This window comes from Rattus norvegicus, chromosome 2 (assembly GCF_021556685.1).
Source record: "Rattus norvegicus strain SHRSP/BbbUtx chromosome 2, alternate assembly SHRSP_T2T, whole genome shotgun sequence".
Lineage (NCBI taxonomy): Eukaryota > Metazoa > Chordata > Mammalia > Rodentia > Muridae > Rattus > Rattus norvegicus.
Genome location: NC_141535.1, coordinates 146517821 through 146539907, shown reverse-complemented (window position 1 = coordinate 146539907; position 22087 = coordinate 146517821). Strand labels below are relative to the sequence as shown.

The 22087-nt window shown below is 37.5% G+C and overlaps 1 protein-coding gene across 7 annotated transcripts in view; it reads left to right on the top strand.

Moving 5' to 3' along the window:
- Positions 1-22087, top strand: part of LOC147996270 (uncharacterized) — a 250959-nt gene that overhangs the window by 31797 nt on the left and 197075 nt on the right. For all 7 annotated transcript variants that reach the window (XR_015674851.1, XR_015674848.1, XM_087640451.1 and 4 more), the window contains one exon: positions 7811-7892. The gene's annotated coding sequence lies outside the window, so the exon portion shown is untranslated. The remainder of the gene's footprint in view (positions 1-7810; positions 7893-22087) is intronic.

The following is a 22087-nucleotide window of genomic DNA, read 5'->3' as shown; positions in this document are numbered from 1 at the left end:
CGAGGCTCGCTTAGCCCGCTTTCTTATACAACTCAGGACCATCTGCCCAAAGAGGTACTACCCATCATGGGGTGGCCCCCATCAATCACTAATTCATACAATACCCCCATAGACTCATCTACAGGCCACTCTGGTAGATGTATTTTCTTAACTTACCCCCTCATGCCAGTTGTACTTAGGCTTGTGTCAATTGGGCAGATACCGACCAGCACAATTGAGCCCTTGTCAGCTTGACACACAAACATAACAGATTACCTGTTCGTTCTTGCTCACCCCTAAAATCTCATATTAATAGAAATATCACAATGTAAACCTTTAAAAGTTCCATAGTCTTTAAAAATGCAAACACTTTAAAAGTTCACTCACTTTAAAACATTTACTTTTTACTGTTCAGAGACTCAAATTTATCCAGTGTCTCTGAATATCCAATCTCTCTAAAACATCTAAAGTTTGTCTAAACTTCCAAAGTCGCTCAATTGTGGGTTCCTTAAAATGAAGAGATAAGCTAAATAGTTAAATAGTTTTCTTTTTGTTGTTGTTGTTGTTGTTGTTTGCTTGTTTGTTTGTTTTCTCCAAGAGATAAGAACCAGGGCACAATCATGGTAAGACCAAAGCTAAATCAAAATTCAACAGAATAAAAATGTCATTATTGAATATCTGGTACCCAGTCGGGATCCTATGGGTTTAAAAGGGCCACATTTCTCTGGCTTTGCTACCTACAATCTACAGTTTGTCTTGTGTGCTAGGATGGCTCTGCCCACAACTGCTACTGTTCTTGTTGGACATCCTAGAATACTGGCATTTCCAGTATGCTGGGGTCTCATCAGCAAATGAGCCACACCTTCACCAACAGACTCCCTGGCTCTCTTTGGGGACTCTGACTCCGCCACATGGCACCAAGCCTCACCATCTCTCCATAACCTCTTTAACCCCAGGGCTTATACAGCTGCCAAGGTTGCATCTTCCCTAGTAGCCTCTCCTGCTCTTGTACATGTGAATTCTTGGCTGCTCTCCATGATCCCTTCATGCCTTCAAAACCAGTAACCACCTGGTAAACTCTTGCACATCACACTTTTCTGCTGCCCGTACAAGATGCAGTCTTGGCACTCTCTGGACCACAGCTGATGTATACTGACTCTCAGGAAATACTGCCAGAAGATCTCACCCAAATGATGCTGGCCTCCTCTGAATCACCATTAATTGCTCCACTGCACTAAACCAACACTGACATCCAAGCAAAGCAAAGATTTTGCATTTGTGGTTATGCTCTCTTGTTAATCACAGCTGATTCTTCAGCCTCACTTGACCAGAAGCGCATTCAAAATATCTTATAAATGGCCAGTAGAGTCTTGCTTTCTTCTGAAACTTCACAAGCCAAGACCTTTGTGTTAGAATGCTTGCCTTTGTCTTCCTACTTCTGACGGCTCTCTTCTCAGTGCTCGAGCAAAAATGAAAAAAAAATTTATAGGACAGGTCGATTATTCTTTGTTATATAAATAAGAATCAGCAATGTTTTTATTTTCCTTTTTACAGTGTGCAAAAAAATTCTCAGTTAACGTAAATGAGTATAATGTTCAGAACTTTCATGAATTCTTTTCTTAGAAATTCCACATTTCTAATAATACATTTATAATCATTTTTTAAACTTCACATATGTTTATTACATACTTGTCCTGTGTCTTTTTCTCCCTTCCAAATTCATGTTATATGTGTGTATATTAAAATGTGCACTGTTTATTAATAAATATATAAATACAATCTTCTCAGTTATCATTTAGTATTTACATATGTTTAGGGCTGACCACTTCAGATTGGTTAACCTAGCAGTGGGCTCTTCCCTGAAGAAGACTGATTTTTCCTTCCTCAGCAGTCCTGTATTGTATGTAGCTCTTCATCTAGGGATGAGGTCCTGTGCACAATGTCTCCCATCCATGTTGTCATGTCAATGAATATCACTATTTTTCAGGCTTTGCTGAGGCAAGATACATGGGCTTTTATTTTCTTGTCATCTTTCACCTCATTCTGGCTTGCTTCTGCCCACTCTGTAGATCTCACCGTATAGGTTTTTAATATCTAACTGTGATTCACATCACATATTTTGTGACCTGCTCACGGCTAAGCATCTGTGTGCACAGGGTACACACTGCTCAGGACAGGAGTTCTCAGGTCATGGGCTCTTTCAACAGAATTCTTGAGGTTTTTCTACTGGACAGTAAAGTCTCGCTAAGTAGAAAACAATCTTCCTACAAAGTACCAGTGCAGAAAATCACTGTACCTTCACTTCTGCCACAGAAACACAAAAGTGTATACTCTTCACTTACACAGCAGGAAGGCAAGCAGAGATGGGGGTGTCCCTTAAAATGTTAAGTATTTCTATAAGGGAAAATCATCTTAAAACAACAAGTACCTGAATAACAATATAAACACCACAATGTCAGGTTTTTGTGATCTACTGAAAACTGCTGCTCATGTACGAAGCAATTTATGAAGAAAGATTTTGCTGAATGAAAGTAAGATTAATTATTTATTATAGAATCAATAAGGAAGACTAGAACAAAGCTAGATTTGTCCTGGCTACCGGAGTAAATCAGTACTCTTCTATATGCTAGCTTATTAAGAAATTGCAGTGCTTTGGTATCGGGCAGCTTTGTAATATCATTTTAGGATCAAGGCAGGAGAGAGAAGCAAAAGCCTATCTAGAGAATCATGAAAGCAAGAATCCCAGGAAAGCTGAACTCTGTGGATTTCCTGGCTCCTTAACAAGTTGCAGTTGTACTGAACTTTACAGACCCACAAAGCATCACATCCTTCTCTTTCTCCTTCTCCTTCTCCTTCTCCTTCTCCTTCTCCTTCTCCTTCTCCTTCTCCTTCTCCTTCTCCTTCTCCTCCTCCTCCTTCTCTTCTTTCTCCTTATCCTTCTCCTTCCCATTCTCCTTCTCCTTCTCCTCCTTCTCCTCCTCCTTCTCCTCCTTCTTAGTCTTCCTCTTCTACTTTCTCCTTTTCTTCTCCTCCTCCCTCTCCCCCTCCTTCTCCTTCTCCTTTTTCTCCTACTATTCATCATGGAACACTAAAAGAAGGTAGCCATTTCCTTCCTGTCACAATAGGAATCTCTCTGTACCAAACAGAATTATTTCTGAAGTTCCTTTCATATTTTAAAAGATATCAAATTTCATTATCACAAAGTGTTGTCTCACTATTAAGATTTCTTTCAAGGAAGACTTGAAATTAAAAAATTCAAAGAAAAGAACAATGAAGACTAGAATATGAAATTTGACTGTTAACTTAAGGTTTCAAAACTGAATGTTCAACACTGAAAACATGTATACAAGTAACCTTTTATAGGCTCAACAGGTTATACTTAGGAATATATATATACATATATATACATATACATATATATATGAAAAATACATATATATATCTATATATGAAATGAGGACACAAATTTGAAGGAAAGCAAGGAGATGTATATGGGATTGTTTGGACAGAAGAAAGGGAAGGGAAGAATGTGATAATTATATTAAAATCTTAAAAACAAAGAAAAACTTATTTTTCACACATCTAGAATTCCAGAAAATTTCATAGATATGCATCTGAACTGAAACGCTCAGCTCGACATATTTTGTGAAAATAATAACTTGCTTTATATTGCAAATTAAGAACAATATCAAGTCTAGTTTTTATGTTTTCCCCTGCTACATTCATATTTAGTTACAAAGTTTTTGAATACAGAAGAAATATATAGCTGAAAAGGTGACAGTACAGTGTTAACTATTGTACAAATTTGTTTTCAAACAAACTTAAATTATATAATTTCAGGACCTTGAGAAACTCTTTAGCTAGGGATTTCCTTTACTGCTATTCCCATTGGTCTGTTTCAGTTGCCATTAAGTAGCGTAGAAATTGGTGAATTCATCTTTAAGAATTTATTTTTGCATTAGTGAAGTATATTAAATAATCCAGTGACTGAGTGCATGTTTGGGGAAATACGATTTTATTTGCTATACCATGATTGAGTGCATATTCAATAATATTACACGGAGTTTATTTGATTTTAGCGTGACGTACACAGATAAGTGAGATGAATCCATGTCTTAATGATAGTCCAAACAAATTCTATTGATACATGTTTGCTCTCGATAGTAAAACATGCCCACTGACTGAATGACAGAATGTCACAGTGTGAGACTACTTTTTATAGCTTTCAAATTGTGCTATCCCAGACCAGCTGGAGCCGCACATGAAGCATCATTTCTCAAAACACTGTTTTTCTCAAAGCACATCCAGTCTTGGAGAGAATTGGGCAACACAGGCATCCTTGGACTGATGCAAGTCAAACATTCTTCACTCTGGTCCAAAACTGTGACAAATTAAAATAGGTTTGTTTTTCTGAACTTTCATGTAAAACTTGACTAATCCCATGCTGCAACTGCCTGTTTCCTACATTCATCTATTTACATGACACTTGACGTAATTTCTACAGCTACTTGCTGTAAAATGCAACTGTGTTCACTGACAGGAATTTTTACATAGACGCTGGTGTCTATTCTCCAATTTCTGTAGAGTACATCTTGCTGCAATGAATATTCTTATTAATAAATAAACAAACTATTTTCTATTTTTAATCTGTATTTATTTACTTTTATTGGATTTTTTTAAATTAAATTTCAAATGGTATCCTCTTTCCTAGTTTCCCCTCCAGAAACCTACTATCTTCTATGTGGGTGCTCCCCCAACAACCAGCCCACTGTTTCTCACCTCCCCACCCTGAAATTCCCCTCCACTGGGACATCGAGCCTTCACAGGGCCAAGGGTATCTCGTCCCATTAATGCCCAATAAGGCCATCTTCTGCTATATATGCAGATGTAGCCATAGATTCATCCCTATGTACTCTGGGGATGGTGGTTTAGTCCTGGGGAGCTCTGGGGTGTCTGGTTGGTTGATGTCTTTGTTCTTCTCCTGTTGTTGCAGACTCCTTTAGCTACTTCAGTCCTTCTCTAACTCCTCCTTTGGGGACGCCGTTCTCAGTTCAATGGTTGGCTGGGTGCCTCTGTATTTGGCAGGCTCTGGCAGAACCACTCTGGAGACAGCAATATTAGGCTTCTGTCAGAATGCACTTCTTGGCATCAGCAACATTATCTTGGTTTGGTGGCTGTATATGGGATGGATCCCCAGGTGGGGCAGTCTTTGGATCACCGTTCTAGAGACTTTCCAGTCTCTGCTCCACACTTTGTCTCCATATTTCCTCCTATGAATATTTTCCCCCTTCTAAGAAGGACCGAAGCATCCACATTTTGGCCTTCCTGCGTCTTGAGTTTCATGTGGTCTGTGGATTGTATCTTGGGTATTCTGAGATTTTGGGCTAATATCCACATATCAGTGAGTGCCTACTATGTGTGTTCTTTTGTGATTGGGTTACTTCATACAGAATATTATTGTCTAGTTCCATCCATTTGCCTAAGAATTTCAAGAAGTCATTGATTTTAATAGCTGAGTAGTACTCCATTGTGTAAATGTACCACATTTTCTGTATCCATTCCTCTGTTGAAGGGCAACTGGGTTCTTTCCAGCTTCTGGCTATTATAAATAAGGCTGCGATGAACATAGTGAGCATGTGTCCTTATTATATGTTGGATATTTTGGATATATGCCCAGGAGTGGTAGAGTTGGATCTTCAGGTACTGCTATGTCCTACTGCCAGACTGATTTCCAGAATGGTTGTACCAGCTTTCAATCTCACCAACAATGGAGGAGTGTTACTCTTTCTCCACATCCTCACGAGCATCTGCTGTCACCTGATTTTTGATCTTAGCCATTCTCACTGGTGTGAGGTAGAATTTTCGGGTTGTTTTGATTTGCATTTCCCTGATGACTAAGGTTGTTGAACATTTCTTAAGGTGTTTTGGGTCCATTCAATATTCTTCAGTTGAGAATTCTTTGTTTAGCTCTGAACCCCATTTTTAATAGGATTATTTTATTCTCTGGAGTCTAACTTCTTGAATTCTTAGTATATCTATCAGATATAGGATTAGTAAAGTTCTTTTCCCAATCTGTTGGTTGCTATTTTGTCCTAATGACAGTTTCCTTTGCCTTATAGAAGCTTTGCAATTTTATGAGGTCCCATTTTTCAATTCTTGATCTTAGAGCATAAGCCATTGGTGTTCTGTTCAGGAAAATATCCCCTGTGCCTATATGTTCCAGGCTTTTGCCCACTTTCTCTTCTATTAATTTCAGTGTATCAATTTTGCATGGAGGTCTTTGATTCACTTGGACTTGAGCTTCGTACAAGGAGATAAGGATGGATCGATTTTCATTCTTCTACATGTTGGCTGCCAGTTGAACCAGCACCATTTTGAAAATGCTGTGAATGCTAGTAGCAAACCATTGAACTGAGAATGGGATCCTCCTTGGAGGAATTGAGAAAGGATTGATAGAGCTGAAGGGGCTTGCAACCTCATAAGAACAATACCAACCAACTAGAGCTCCCAAGGACTAAACCAATACCCAGTGACTATACATAGACTGCCCCATGGCTTCAGCTGCATGTGTAGCAGAGGATGTCCTTGTTGGGAGACAATGGAAGAAGAAACCCTTGGTCCTGTCAAGAATGGAACCCCAAGTGTAGGGGAGTGTTGGGAATATGTGAAGGGGGATAGTTTGTGAGGGGGAACACCCTTATACAAGAAGGGAAGGAGGATGAGATAGGGGACTTATATCTGGGAAACCAGGAAAGGGAATAACATTTGAAATGTGAACAGAAAAAATATCAAAAAAGAGAAAGAAAGAAAGAAAGAAAGAAAGAAAGAAAGAAAGGAAGGAAGAAAGGAAGAAAGAAAGGAAGAAAGAAAAGAAAGAAAGAAAAAAAGAAAGAAAGAAAGAAAGAAAGAAAGAAAGAAAGAAAGAAAGAAAGAGAAAATGTTCTCCTTTTTCCACTGAATGGCTTTAGTTCTTTTTTCAAAGATCAAGTGACCATAAGTGTGTGAGTTCATTTCTGGGTCTCCCATTTTATTTCATTGATCTACCTAAGATGGATGACGTTTTTAGTTATTGAGTACAGAAAAGTTGAAACCAACCTGCACCTACTCTTATTTTTATTTGTAAATACTCTTCTGGCACCCAAAGTTCTCATTCCAGAGCCCTCATTCTATCTGTCTTGCTACATAAAAATATGTGGAGAAAGGTAAACCCAAGATCAAGTTCCAAGTGTGGAGAACAAGAAGCTACAGAGCCAGAGAGGGTCTGCATGCCTCTAGCACTGGGAACAAGTCAGGGGATAGTGAAGATAATGCTTGTGACTGTTTACATTTGAAATTGTTCTGGCTTCTAGTGTTAGTGTTACCTTATAACTCTGTTGGGAGGGAAAAAAGGAAAAGCATCTAATAGACAAGCAGTAAGAATCTTTTTCTTTTTATTTGTCTTCCACTTCAAGATTAGTAAATTAAACCCTGATGTACATTTGACTAATTTCAGAAGGTAGAGTCCAGTGTGTGACAGCATTCATCTAGCCACTATGGTTCTTTGCCACCATCTTTGTGGTAGAGTTGATTATCAGTGGGGTTGATTATTATTATTAGCACCTAATGGGGAAAGATACAAATATGCTTTGTAAAATATTCTAAATCTCATTTTCAAGTTTAGACTAACAGAGATGCTATTTCACAAAGGTTTACATACATACATACATATGTTTACGAACTTACATGCAAACACTCTGCTTGAAGGTTTAGTCATCTTTAAAAAGGATTAATTTGTAATTAGGTGTATTGACTTAGTCGACAGTGGCTAAATGATATGTACATGTGATTACAGGTGCCTGCAGAACCCAGAAGATGGCCTAGCCTCCTCTAGTGCCAGAGTTACAGATGCTTGTGATCCACCTGTCCTGCGTGAGGTAGGAAACAATCTTAGAGTCTACACAAACAGTATGTGCTCTGAACCACAAAGCCATCTCTCTAGCCTGGATGTTTAATCTTTAACAAAAGATCTTTGACATTTAGGAATGGAATTCCAAAGTAATATATTCGTTGAGGTTTTATTGTGAAATTTCATGAAAACCAAGTTTGATAATGTTTGCTGACGGTCGGTACGATAAAAAAAAAATCCAAACTCTTCATACATTCACAGTGACTTAGGTTCAATTGACTGTAGTCACTCCAACACTGCAGAAGAAGTAAAAGGGTATGTGGAGGTCCCCAGACGATTACTTGTTTAATGTGTTAATATAATTCATAGTAAAGACATATGAAGAAAAAAGGTCTTCATCATGATAATTAACCTGAATTGAATGGTTCTGACCTATGCATGTCCTCCCTTAGAGCTTGGATATAAGATGTTTCCTTAAAAGGGCACATGTGTTAATGGCTTTGTCCCTATGTAAGCAGTTACAGAGGTGAGGATTTGTGGCCATTTTTGGATCACAAGATCTTTGTCTTAGTGAGTTAATCCAGTGCTGGACTCAGTTTTATGCCACCGTTGGGTGGTGGAACCTTTCAGAGGTAGGGTTGAGTTAAAGGAGGTAGGTTCACTGTAGGCTTTGTTTCCAGGAACTATGTGGTATGGTGGGCGTCTTCCTGTCTGCTTTCTGGCTGTAATTAAACACCTTTGCTCCACTTGTTTGTAAGCCCCAATGATGTTTGTAAGTCTGATAGTGACTGTACCAGCTAAAACAGGCTATTAACTATGAATTCAGGAGCCAAGAGAAATCCTTCCTGAAGTTGTATTCTGCATTTTATTACAGTGAGTGATGCCCAACTAGTGTACCTTAAGCTATCTATTTGCTCTCAGGTGACCATCCAGGCTGTCTTTTCTATAAGTCACCAGAGGTAATAATTTGCTTTGAAATATTTGATTTAAATTTATATTCAAAAGGGTCAGAGGATCACCAAAGCTTTCAGCTTTTCATTCATTCAGTAAGGATGTTTTAAATTTCTTAATATCTGAAATTATTTCAGCAACTATAAAAATGTCCATAAAGACCCAAGTAAAATTCTTATTGCTGCCAGATAAGACAAGAAAGTGGGCATACGAGCCAAATGACTGTGCTAAATAGACAGTAAATTGATTCATTAGGAGGTGGGCAAACTCACTCGCAAGCTCTGCCTTATTGTTTGGGAGAACTGCGACAATAATTGGATTTTATCTGAGAAAACACTGCAAAGGAAGGAGGGGTCAGATAATATTTGGCCTTAACAGCTTAGTAAGCACTCTATCCTGAAAACATCCGCCCTCCTTTCTCAAGGTAGAATCTATGGACCATCGACAATTGACAACTCTAGTGAGTAACTCAGGTGTCCAGAGACAGTTGAATTCTTTTAAAGAGGTACTAAACAAATTAAGGATTTTTTTCTAAAAAAATTGAATGTTGTTTACCTATTCCATGGTTATGATGATTAAGCAGCATGTATAGTTTAGAGGGCTTTAAAACACAAGTATGAATGAAATGAGTTACCCACAATTCGTTTCTCATGGTCAAAGAGAAATAGGGAGAAAGAAAACAACGGGACCTAATAAGCTGATTCTCATAGCTAATTGTTGACATATAGGAATTTAAGATGTGCATCATTCAGAAAGTGCACACTTAAATCACATTCTATACATATTGATTATGTTATTACATGTACTATCCATGAACACTTTTAAGGAGTAGCCATAAATTAGATATCCAAGGTAGTCTCATATATGTGAGTATGTAAATTTATATTTGTACATATATATGTTTATTTATATATGTGTACATACACTAAATGCATATAAATATGAACACATATGTATTGACAAGAGGACTAAAATATGGACCAGCATTTGCTCCGTATTAATATTTTATGGATGCAATATTAATTAATTTTTAATTAATTCTTATCCTCCAGGGGAAGATAAGGGAAATTAATGGGAAAAAGAGAACATTTACTAAGCAAACTATTATCATATTTCATCTTATTATTGTTTGATGTTTTAAATATTTTATTTGCACATAATTTTAATGTTCATTATATGCATACTATAAATAATACTTGTTGCTGTGTATTTCACTATATTTTAGAATACATGCTATGTTAACTAAACATTCAGTGATTCAATTTTTTTTAAAAAAATGTATAAAGATTTTCTAATAAAATTCAATGTATATCTGCATGTTCTGGAAAAAAAAGTTGACCAAAGTTTTGTATTGCGAAAATTTTAACATTATTTTAGCTATGTGATTTTCTAAATCCACAGACAGTATCATCAAAAGCCAAGGTCTACAGATCTGAGAATTGTCTAAAGTTATGCTATCCGTTAAGTTGCATTAAGATTGAAGCATTAAGGCTTGTTTTATTGTCAGAATTACTAACTCCTTAGGAATATAAACTTGGAAAGAATCCACGTTTCTCATGGGATAGGTTCATTCTATCATAAAATGTGTGTATATAAGAAGAAGGGAGTGGGAAATTTGTACAGACATGAATGTTAAAATGTCTATTAGTCATTTCTTGATAATATTATATATCATAAACATTGAACACCCAGAACAATGCTATTCTTTTCAAGTGTATCTGTGAGTCAGCATCTGCAGAATGCTTTCAAGCAGTTTTGTTTCCACTTTACCCAGATAAGGGTGATTCAGCCTCACTTATCTCCTTACATGGTGGGAACACTCACAGTACCTCCATTTTCAGAGGATGGCTACATGTAACTTGCAAAGACAGACTGCAATCCTTGTGCTTTCATGAATACTGTACCCAAACACACCCATTTTATGTGATTTTTTTTTGTTGCAATCCATGAAACCCCTTGCCTACATCGTATTAAATGGTTGATAGCTGGCATAATTTGTTTTTAACTTGATATTTTGAAAATTCAACAACGAAAAAACTTTGAAAAATGACTCTAACATGTTGACTCTTTTGAGTTGAAGACACTTAAAGGCAGCCAGCACAAGAAGATAATTCTGACTTCCTTTCTGTTTTGTAAAGGCAGGAAATATGAACAGCATCATCGCCACATTAAAGGAAGCAATAATCTTATCACTAAGGACAGGAAGTTCGAGCTAGTAGAATTCTGTACAGACTCGGTTAAAATTAGCTTATCTTCTCAGCTTCCTCAAGAAACTTAGCTGCTGTCTTGTGACTCAGTATTCTTGTCCAGTTTAGTATGTATGTAACTGAGGCCAAATGCTTTTGTGTGGCTGTTTGTCATTTTCATCAAAGTTATTTTGTCCTGAAAAACTTATATTAACTAAAGTTCTAGTTTTCTCCCATTGAAGAGTAAACATGTAAAATCTACCTTATTTCCCTACACCTCTCTTAGCAATTATTTTATTCCATTCTGTCATCTCTTTTGTCTCATCTTTTTGTCTCATTCTTATCCGAAATGTATTATAACAAGGAATCTACTAATTTTAAAGAAACAATAAATTTAATTTATAAGACATTTTTAATTTCTCAGACCTAATATTATTAATTATGTCTGGGATTAAATTTTATAAATTATTTTCTTTATAAATATCAGAACATCCTACTGATATTTCTCCTGGAAGCAAAGCATATATTTTTAATCAGTATAGGATGCTTTCTGGGAGGGAATTTTTTTTTAATCTAAGTTCCATTATTGGGTGCCTGATGATATAACTGGCCATATGTATGTTTATAAGATAAAGAAGAGAAATTATGTACACACAGAAAATGTGAAAGAAACAGCCTAGTAAGTGCTCACCATAAATACATACAGCCTTGACAATGCAATGGAGGTGGGGTGGGGAATGGTGAAGATTCTTCTATGCGCGGAACAATGGCTGAGCAGACATCAGGAGACAGAAAAGTCTACAACATGATGGTACCTTTTTATGCTACTGCAGTCAGAAAACTCCCTGGAAAAGGAAGGGTGTCTATGGCAGCTGCTTCCATAAATTGATCTTGTTAAAGGGAAGTGTGATAAGGCTTCTTTCTGCTGTTAGTTACTGTGACCTTTATGCCAGTTCCACAGTTTCAATAGGTCCCCAAATACTAAGACACACAAACAAGCAGGAAACTTCTTTAGAGTTTGTTTAACTTGTGAGATTTGCTTATTAAGTACTTTTCAGATCAAGCATAATGGCACCTGCTTTTAATCCTACTAGTTGGGAGGCAGAGGCATGTGGATATCTGTGAGACTGAGGTCAGCCTGCTATACAGAGTGAGTATTAGACCAATCAGGGCTATATGATAAGACCTGTATCAAAAAGCAAACAAACTCAAAATTTTTCTAGAGGACTGGAGATTTATCAAGTGGTTAAGAGCCGGTAGTGCTGTTGCAGAGGACCTAAGGTTGGGTTCCAGCAGCTCCAAGATATCTGACACCTTCCTCAGGATCTGAATGTTATTGGACCAATGTACACACACACACACACACACACACACACACACACACGCACACACACACAAACATGCACACACACACAAGAACACACGCACACATGTGCACACACCTGTGCACACAAAGTATTTATGTGCATGCACACAGACACAGAATTAGATTATGGATAAATCTTTTTAGCAATTTCAAAGCACACTACTTGCACAGAATTGAGTTTGCTGTTTGAAAATGTTAGTAAAGTAGAGCTTAGAATTTTTCAATATCACATGAAAAACCAAGCACCTGAAAAAAAGAAAAAAAAACAAAAAACAAAAAAACAAAGCAACAACAACAAAAATTCAGCTTTCAATAAGTAACTGGAAGCAAATCTTTGAAAGAGGAGTTAGATCAGAGGCTGGGCTCTGAAGTGCAGCCGGGTGAGAATACTCATCCCCTGTTTTCAAAAGTTGAAAGATCAAGACTAATGACCAGCTTAGCCAGGTGATCTTTTCATTTGCTAACATGTATTGAAATAATAATAATTAATGACACTATAAGATGCAAAACTATAATATCTATTTTCATAGCACTGTTTCCAAAAGTAAGTTTTTGAAATAGTGAATAAGTGAATTTAACAAAGTTTCTAAACATTACCTGTAAATAATAAACAAGCACATGTCTTGTCAAAATATAAAGCACTCATGTTGAACTATGAAACTCGGTATCTTTTCTCCCTTGGTGGAAAAAAAATCTCATTCCTAACTTGCCATTTTAGTAATGACACCATTGTCGGTTCAAACTTTCTAAGATCAGAGATAATGTATATGCTTATGTCTGTTGGAACATATGTTTATAATTATAATTTAACTTAATTTGAATATCGTGATAAGTGAAAAATGATCATTCAAATTGTATTATCATGATTAGAAAATTATAAGATAATAGATTTTTAGAAAAACATTTTCTTGTTAGTATTTTCATGATCAAATAAATCAGTTCATTTGCAATTACTTATTTCTGAAATTTTCAGCACCTCTTAGTGTACAAAAACAGGTATAAATATACTATCTCTAATTTAGAAATCTCTTTGCTCTCACTGGTACAAACTAAATGACAAAGAACAAATATTTTGTGTAAGATCAATGAAGTATGAAAAGGTCAGCTTGACTAAAATTTAATATGATTTGTGTCTGTTTATAAAGTCTAAGATGGTTCTAGAAAAATAGCATTTATTATTTTAACATATAATCATCTTTACTATTTTTACTACTTATCTTTACTAATGAGGTGATCATTAAACCTTATTAAACAGAAATTGAGTAAATATTTGTTTTTTATGCTGTATCACTCTACAAAATGCTTTTAAGGTCTATAGTTGGCTGGAACGGATGCTAATAGAAAGGGCAAAGCCAAGGTCAATTATTAAAGTAGGTCATGATAAATATAGAGCAGAATCACCCACCACACAGTAATCTGCATGTGTTTTTAACTTAGATATTACAAGTATTGATTATTTTTTCATTTTAAAACATACACACACATACATATATACATATATATAAAATAATGTACATTATAAATTAATTTTGTTACATTTTACTTGCAATGCAGAATATTTTGAACAATATTAAAGTGATGTAACTAACTAATCTTTGAGAAGCTGAGTTTAACCAAGTGACCAAAATTGAAAATAAACGAGTGAATTTCTTATTTATGAGAAAATTTTGATATTTGCTACAATAAACACTATATTTCATCCTCAAGTTTAACTCTAGTCTTATTTTTGTATGTGCATTATATAAATGGTGGACCTTTCTTCATATTAACGATGATTTTCTTGTTTTCCACTATCTGCTAGCACGAAAAAGACCAGTCACATTCTGTTCTTGTGCTTGTTATTGTTGTTAGCATTTCAATATTCAGTCGAAGCCTTCTGTATTTCCACATCTCTTTTTTTTAATCTTTATTAACTTGGGTATTTCTTATTTACATTTCGATTGTTATTCCCTTTCCCGGTTTCCAGGCCAACATCCCCCTAACCCTTCTCCCTCCCCTTCTATATGGGTGTTCCCCTCCCCATCCTCCCCCCATTACTGCCCTCCCCCCAACAATCACATTCACTTGGGGGTTCAGTCTTGGCAGGACGAAGGACTTCCCCTTCTTCTGGTGCTCTTACTAGGCTATTCATTGCTACCTATGTGGTTGGAGCCCAGGGTCAGTCCATGTATAGTCTTTGGGTAGTAGCTTAGTCCTGGAAGCTCTGGTTGGTTGGCACTGTTGTTCATATGGGGTCTTAAACCCCTTCAAGCTCTTTCAATCCTTCCTAAGATTCTTTCAACGGGGGTCCTGTTCTCAGTTCAGTGGTTTAAAAATGGCATTCGCTCATGTATTTGCTGTATTCTGGGTGTGTCTCTCAGGAGAGATCTACATCCGGTTCCTGTCGGCCTGCACTTCTTTGCTTCATCCATCTTATTTAGTTTGGTGGCTGTATATGTATGGACAACATGTGGGGTAGGCTCTGAATGGGCGTTCCTTCAGCCTCTGCTCTAAACTTTGCCTCCCTATTCCCTCTCAAGGGTATTCTTGTTCCCCTTTTAAAGAAGGAGTGAAGCATTCACATTTTGGTCACCCTTCTTGAGTTTCATGTATTCAGTACATCTGGGGTAATTCGAGCATTTGGGCTAGTATCCACTTATCCATGAGTGCATACCATGTGTGTTTTTCTGTGATTGGGATACCTCACTCAGGAAGATATTTTCCAGTTCCATCCATTTGCCTATGAATTTCATAAAGTCATTTGTTTTTGATGGCTGAGTAATATTCCATTGTGTAGACGTACAACATTTTCTGTATCCATTCCTCTATTGAAGGGCATCTGGATTCTTTCCAGCTTCTGGATATTATAGATAAGGCTGCTATGAACATAGTGGAGCTTGTGTCTTTGTTATATGTTGGGGCATCTTTTGGGTATAGGCCGAAGAGGAGTATAGCTGGGTCCTCAGGTAGTTCAATGTCCAACTTTCTGAGGAACCTCCAGACTGATTTCCAGAATGGTTGTACCAGTCTGCAATCCCACTAACAATGGAGGAGTGTTCCTCTTTCTCCACATCCTCACCAGCATTTGCTGTCACCTGAGTTTTTGATCTTAGCCATTCTGACTGGTGTGAGGTGAAATCTCAGGGTTGTTTTGATTTGAATTTCCCTTATGACTAAAGATGTTGAATGTTTCTTTAGGTGTTTCTCAGCCATTCGAAATTCCTCAACTGTGAATTATTTGTTTAGCTCTGAACTCCATTTTTTAATAAGGTTATTTGTCTCCCTAAGGTCTAACTTCTTGAGTTCTTTGTATATTTTGTATATAAGCCCTCTATCAGTTGTAGGATTGGTAAAGATCTTTTCCCAATCTGTCCGTAGTCAATTTGTCCTAACAACAGTGTCCTTTGCTTTACAAAAGCTTTGCAGGTTTATGAGATCCCATTTGTTGATTCTTGATCTCGGAGCGTAAGCCATTGGTGTTTTGTTATTGAAATTTTCGCCAGTCCCCACGTGTTCGAGATTCTTCCCCATTTTTTTGTCTATTAGATTGAGTATATCTGATTTGATGTGGAGGTCCTTGATCCACTTGGACTTAAGCTTTGTACAGGGTGATAAGCATGGATCAATCTGCATTCTTCTACATGCTGACCTCCAGTTGAACCAGCTCCATTTGCTGAAAATGTTATATTTTTTTCCATTGCATGGTTTTGACTCCTTTGTCAAAAATCAAGTGACCATAGGTTTGTGGGTTCATTTCTGGGTCTTCAATTCTATTCCACTGATCTATCTGTCTGTCTCTGTACCAATACAATACAGTTTTTATCACTCCTGCTCTGTAATACGGCTTGAGATCAGGGATAGTGATTCCTCCAGAAGTCCTTTTATTGTTGAGGATAGTTTTAGCTATCCTGGGTTTTTTGTTAATATAGATGAATTTGCAAATTGTTCTGTATAACTCTCTGAAGAATTAGATTGGTATTTTGATGGGGATTGCATTGAATCTGTAGATTGCTTTTGGTAAAAGGGCCAGTTTTACTATATTAATCCTGCCAATCCATGAGCATGGGAGATCTTTCCATCTTCTGAGACCTTCTTCAATTTCATTCTTTATAGGCTTGAAGTTCTTATCCTACAGATCTTTCACTTGCTCGGTTAAAGTGACACTGAGGTATTTTATATTATTTGCGACTATTATGAAGGGTGTCGTTTCCCTAATTTCTTTCTCGGGTAGTTTCTCTTTTGTGTAGAGGAAGGTTACTGATTTATTTGAGTTAATTTTATACCCAGCCACTTTGGTGAAAGTGTTTATTAGTTTTAGTAGTTCTCTGGTGGAACTTTTGGGATCACTTATTATACTATCATATCATCTGCAAGTAGTGATATTTTGACTTCTTTTCCAATCTGTATCCCTTTGATCTCCTTTTGTTGTCTGATTGCTCTGGCTAGAACTTCAAGAACTATATTGAATAAGTAGGGAGAGAGTGGGCAGCCTTTTCTATCCCCTGATTTTAGTGGGATTGCTTCAAGTTTCTCTCCATTTAGTTTAATGTTAGCTACTGGTTTGCTGTATATGGCTTTTACTATGTTTAGGTATGGGCCTTGAATTTCTATTCTTTCCAGGACTTTTATCATGGAGGTGTGTTGAATTTTGTCAAATGCTTTCTCAGCATCTAATGAGGTCTTTATCTTTCAGTTTGTTTATATAGTGTATTACGTTGATGGTTTTCCATATATTAAACCAGCCCTGCATGCCTGGGATGAGGTCTACTTGATCATGATGGATGATTGTTTTGATGTGCTCTTGGATTCTGTTTGCCAGAATTTTATTGAGTATTTTTGCGTCGATATTCATAAAGGAAATTGGTCCGAAGTTCTCTTTCTTTGTTGCGACTTTTTGTGGTTTAGGTATAAGAGTAATTGTGGCTTCATTGAAGGAATTCGGTAGCACTCTATCTGTTTCAACTTTGTGGAATAGTTTGGATAGTATTGTGATGAGGTCTTTTATGAAGGTCTGATAAAATTCTTCACTGAACCCATCACGACCTGGGATCTTTTTGGTTGGGAGACCTTTAATGACTGCTTCTATTTCTTTAGGAGTTATGGGGTTGTTTAAATGGTTTATCTGTGCCTGATTTAACTTTGTAACCGGTATCTGTCTAGGAAATTGTCCATTTCCTGCAGATTTTCAAGTTCTTTTTGAACATAGGCTTTTGTAGTAGGATATGATGAGTTTTTGAATTTCCTCTGATTCTGTAGCTATGTCTCCTTTTCATTTCTGATTTTGTTAATTTGGACACACCAGTCTGGCTAAGGGTTTATCTATCTTGTTGATTTTCTCAAAGAACCAGCTCCTGCTTTTGTTGATTCTTTGTATAACCCTTTTTGTTTCTACTTGGTTGATTTCAGCTCTGAGTTTGATTATTTCCTGCCTTCTACTCCTCCTGAGTGTATTTGCTTCTTTTTGTTCTAGAGCTTTTAGGTGTGCTGTCAAGATGCTGATGTATGCTCTCTCCTGTCTTTGTATCTGAGGTGTGTTTCCTTTAGGCAACAGAATGCAGGGTCCTCATTGCGTATCCAGTTTGTTAATCTATGTCTTTTTAATGGTGATTTGAGTCCATTGATGTTGAAAGATATTAAGGAATAGTGATTGTTGCTTCCTGTTATATTCATGTTTGGATGTGAGATTAAATTTGTGGGCTTTTCTTCTCTTTGTTTTGTTGCCAAGATGATTAGTTTCTTGCTTTTTCTAGGGCATAGCTTGCCTCCTTATCTTGGGCTTTACCATTTATTATCCTTCGTAGGGCTGGATTTATAGAAAGATATTGTGTAAATTTGGTTTTGTCATGGAATCTCTTGTTTTCTCCATATATGTTAATCGAGAGTTTTCCTGGATACAGTAACCTGGTCTGGCATTTGTGTTCTCTTAGGGTCTGTATGACATCTGTCCAGGATCTTCTCTGGCTTTCATAGTCTCTGTTGAGAAGTCTGCTGTGATTCTGATAGGTCTGCCTTTATATGTTAATTGACCTTTTTCCCTTACTGCTTTTAATATTCTTTCTTTATTTTGTGCATTTGGTTTTTGACTATTATGAGATGGGAGCAGTTTCTTTTCTGGTCCAATCTATTTGAAGTTTTGTAGGCTTCTTGCATGTTTATGGGCATCTCTTTCTTTAGGTTAGGGAAGTTTTCTTCTAGGATTTTGTTGAAAATATTTACGGGTCCTTTGAGCTGGGAGTCTTCACTCTCTTCTATACCTATTATCCTTAGGTTTGACCTTCTCATTGAGTCCTGGATTTCCTGTATGTTTTGGACCAGTAGCTTTTTCCATTTTCCATTATCTTTGACAGTTGTGTCTATGATTTCTATGGAATCTTCTGGTTCTTTTTTTTTTTTTTTTTCGGAGCTGGGGACCGAACCCAGGGCCTTGCGCTCCCTAGGTAAGCGCTCTACCACTGAGCTAAATCCCCAGCCCTCTATGGAATCTTCTGCTCCTGAGATTCTCTCTTCTGTCTCTTGTATTCTGTTGGTGATGCTTGTATCTGTGGCTCCTTGTCTCTTCCTTTGGTTTTCTATATCCAGGGTTGTTTCCCTTTCTGCTTTCTTTATTACTTCTATTTCTGTTTTTACTTCCTTCACCTGTTTGTGTTTTCCTGGAATTCTTTCAGGGATTTTTGTGATTCCTCTCTATAGGCTTCTACTTGTTTATGTTTTCCTGTGTTTTTCTAAGGGACCTCTTTATTTCTTTCTTGAAGTCCTCCATCATCATGATCAAATGTGATTTTAAATCTAGATCTTGCTTTTCTGGTGTGTTTGGATATTCAGTGTTTGCTCTGGTGGGAGAATTGGACTCTGATGATGCCACTTATTCTTGGTTTTTGTTGGTTGGGTTCCTGCTCTTGCCTCTTGCCATCAGGTTGTCTGTGGTATTACCTTGTTCTGCTATTTCTGACAGTGGCTAGACTGTCCTATAGGCCTGTGTGTCAGGAGTGCTGTAGACCTGTTTTCCTGTTTCCTTTCAGCCAGTTATGGGAACAGAGTGTTCTGCTTTCAGGCATTTAGTCTTTCCTCTCTACTGGTCTTCAGCTGTTCCTGTGGGCGTGTGTCCTGAGTCCACCAGGCAGGTTGCTTGGAACAGAAATGTTGGTCTTGTCTGTGGTCCCGCAGCTGACGTTGCTCTTGGGGGGTTCCTTTTGAGCTCTCCTTAAGGGTGGCAACCAGAAGGGCCTGCGCCACCTTTTTCTGTGTCCCGGGTGCCCCAGGGTCCCAGATGGTGTTAGGTATTTTCCTCTGGAGTCAGAAATGTGGGCAGAGTGTGTCTGCCCCTCTGAAGGTTTAGCTCTCCTTCCCACGGGATTTGGGTGCAGGGAGCTGTTGACCAGGTCCCTTCAGGTCTGGACCTTGTCTGGACTACAGGGGACCTGCCGCTTGAGTGCCCCTATCTTCTGTTTCCCAGAGGCCCTATACAGTTTCCTTTTGGGCCAGTGGTGGGCAGTATTGGTGGTCTCTCCTGCTCCGCAGTCTCAGGAGTGCCCACTTGTCCAGGCGGTGAGCTCTCTCTCCCAAGGGGCTTGGCAGCAGGGAGCTGTGGGCCTGGATCAGCAAGGTTCGAGCTCCAGCTAAAAGCCAGAAGTGTCCAGTCCCACAGGAATTTTGCCTCTGTGTGCCCTGAGTCCACCAGGCAGGTTGCTTGGAGCAGAAAAGTTGGTCTTATCTGTGGTCCCGCAGTTGAAGTTGCTCCTGGGGGGCTGCTTTTGAGCTCTCCATGAGGGCAGCACCCAGGAGGGCCTGCGCTGCCTTTTCCCAGGGCCCCTGTGCACTGGGGTCCCAGATGGCATTAGGTGTTTTCCTCTGGAGTCAGAAATATGGGCAAAGTGTAGTCTCTTCTGTCTTCCCAGGCGTGTCTGCCCCTCTGAAGGTTTAGCTCTCCCTCCCATGGGTTTTTTGTGCAGGGAGCTGTTGACCACCGGGTCCCTTCAGGTCTGGGTGGTGTCTGGACCGCCTTTCCACATCTCTTAATGCTAACCAGAACAGTCAAGAAATCACCTATCTTCTGGGAATGAGAGAATCTTGGGCTAACTTCTTCTCAGGAAGAGAAACTGAATCCAAGGACCCAGTAAGGCCCTGCACTATGCTCATTGAGGGGCAGATTGTAACTGGGTTTTAGCTCTTCTATAGATGTCATCGTGATGGTAAATTGTCTCAGGTGGAAGTCATGACTTCATTCTCCTAGCACATTGTGATAGTTCTGGGGAAATGGGGTTCTTTGATAGATGAGTACATTCAGACTTTGTTGTTGGGGTATACTGATGTGGACATGTTTGGTTAGTGTATGCTTTCTCTTCCTCCACACTTTTTCTTCTATTTGTATTAAGTTCCTATTGTTTTCCCAGCAGCACAGAAGCGAACTGGTACTTAATCTTTGTCCTTGGTCAGTTTAGAGCATGTAGGGGTCATGTCAAATTTGATACTAGATTGAAATGAAAAAGCAGAGAAGACTTTTTCCAGATGAAACTTTATTAAATTAGGCAGTCAAGCCAATCTAATTTTGGCATGTGACAGCTTACATCTCTGATTGGGAGGCAATTTGTGAAGTAAGACATTCATTAAAATAAACACAAAGCTAAACTAAGATGTTAACTGTAAAGGTGATGGGCAGTGATATGGTGCTGTTATATCGTAAGAGTCTTGCAATTATCATGTAATTATGCAAATTTTATCACCTTATCATTTTCATACTGGGAAAATGTTCTGAAATAGAAGCTTACCTAGGGCCAATTTTTAGATCAAATAAGCTCATAGACAACCTCCTATCTTTTAAATTTTAAACTAAAAGTTATACAGACACTTTTAAAACATAAAGGTGACTTTAAAACAAAACTCAAAAGTATGGTTATAGTACTAGTAACTCACTAATGGTGTTTTAATATACACTTAATTTGACTTACTAATTTGCTTTGCTATGTCAATTTTTATAGTAGATTTCACTCAAGTATTAAAAAAATCAGTATTAATTTGCATGTTAGGGAATGTTATTGGTATCTTTCCATCAGTGGTTATGAAGTAAATGGTAATTAAATCAAGGAAATATCATATCATGCTTATAAAAAATTGTAAAAATTCTTCTTTTACAAAGACTATTGTACTTCAGAATTGGTGTTTTAATTGTAAAGCCATTTATAAATGGCTGAAATTCTAGAAATATTTTACACCCTATAGCTTTGTATAACAAAAATATGTATATGCTAAAGATTTTACTATATTTTCAACATATCACATGGATATAAAGATATCATTGTGAAGACTCGTTCATTCATGGTATACAATATTGGGACAAGTGAATGAATTTTTCTATTATAAGTATGTTAGTTTAACTATGCGAGAAGATCTGAAGGAATATCAGAAATTTTAAGATTGATTGATATTGTGTGGCATTCTGTTGCTCTCATTCCCTTGCTCAACTCAGTTAAAGTGTGAAGTCTCTATATTCACAAGTAAAAAGTTAAGTTTAATGAAAAAATATAGAATTTCCCAAAGAAATAACACAGACTCATCAATGTCATGATAGACAAAAGAAGTCTCCATAGTAAGGATAACAGCACTGAATCCATAAATATAAAGACTAAGAATCCAGACACAAAACTAATGAGGCAACATTTTGAATTTCTCAGAAGGCCACTGACATTTTTATAGGTAACAATAACACTGTTTCCATGATATCTAAACAGTCCCTAACACATTGCA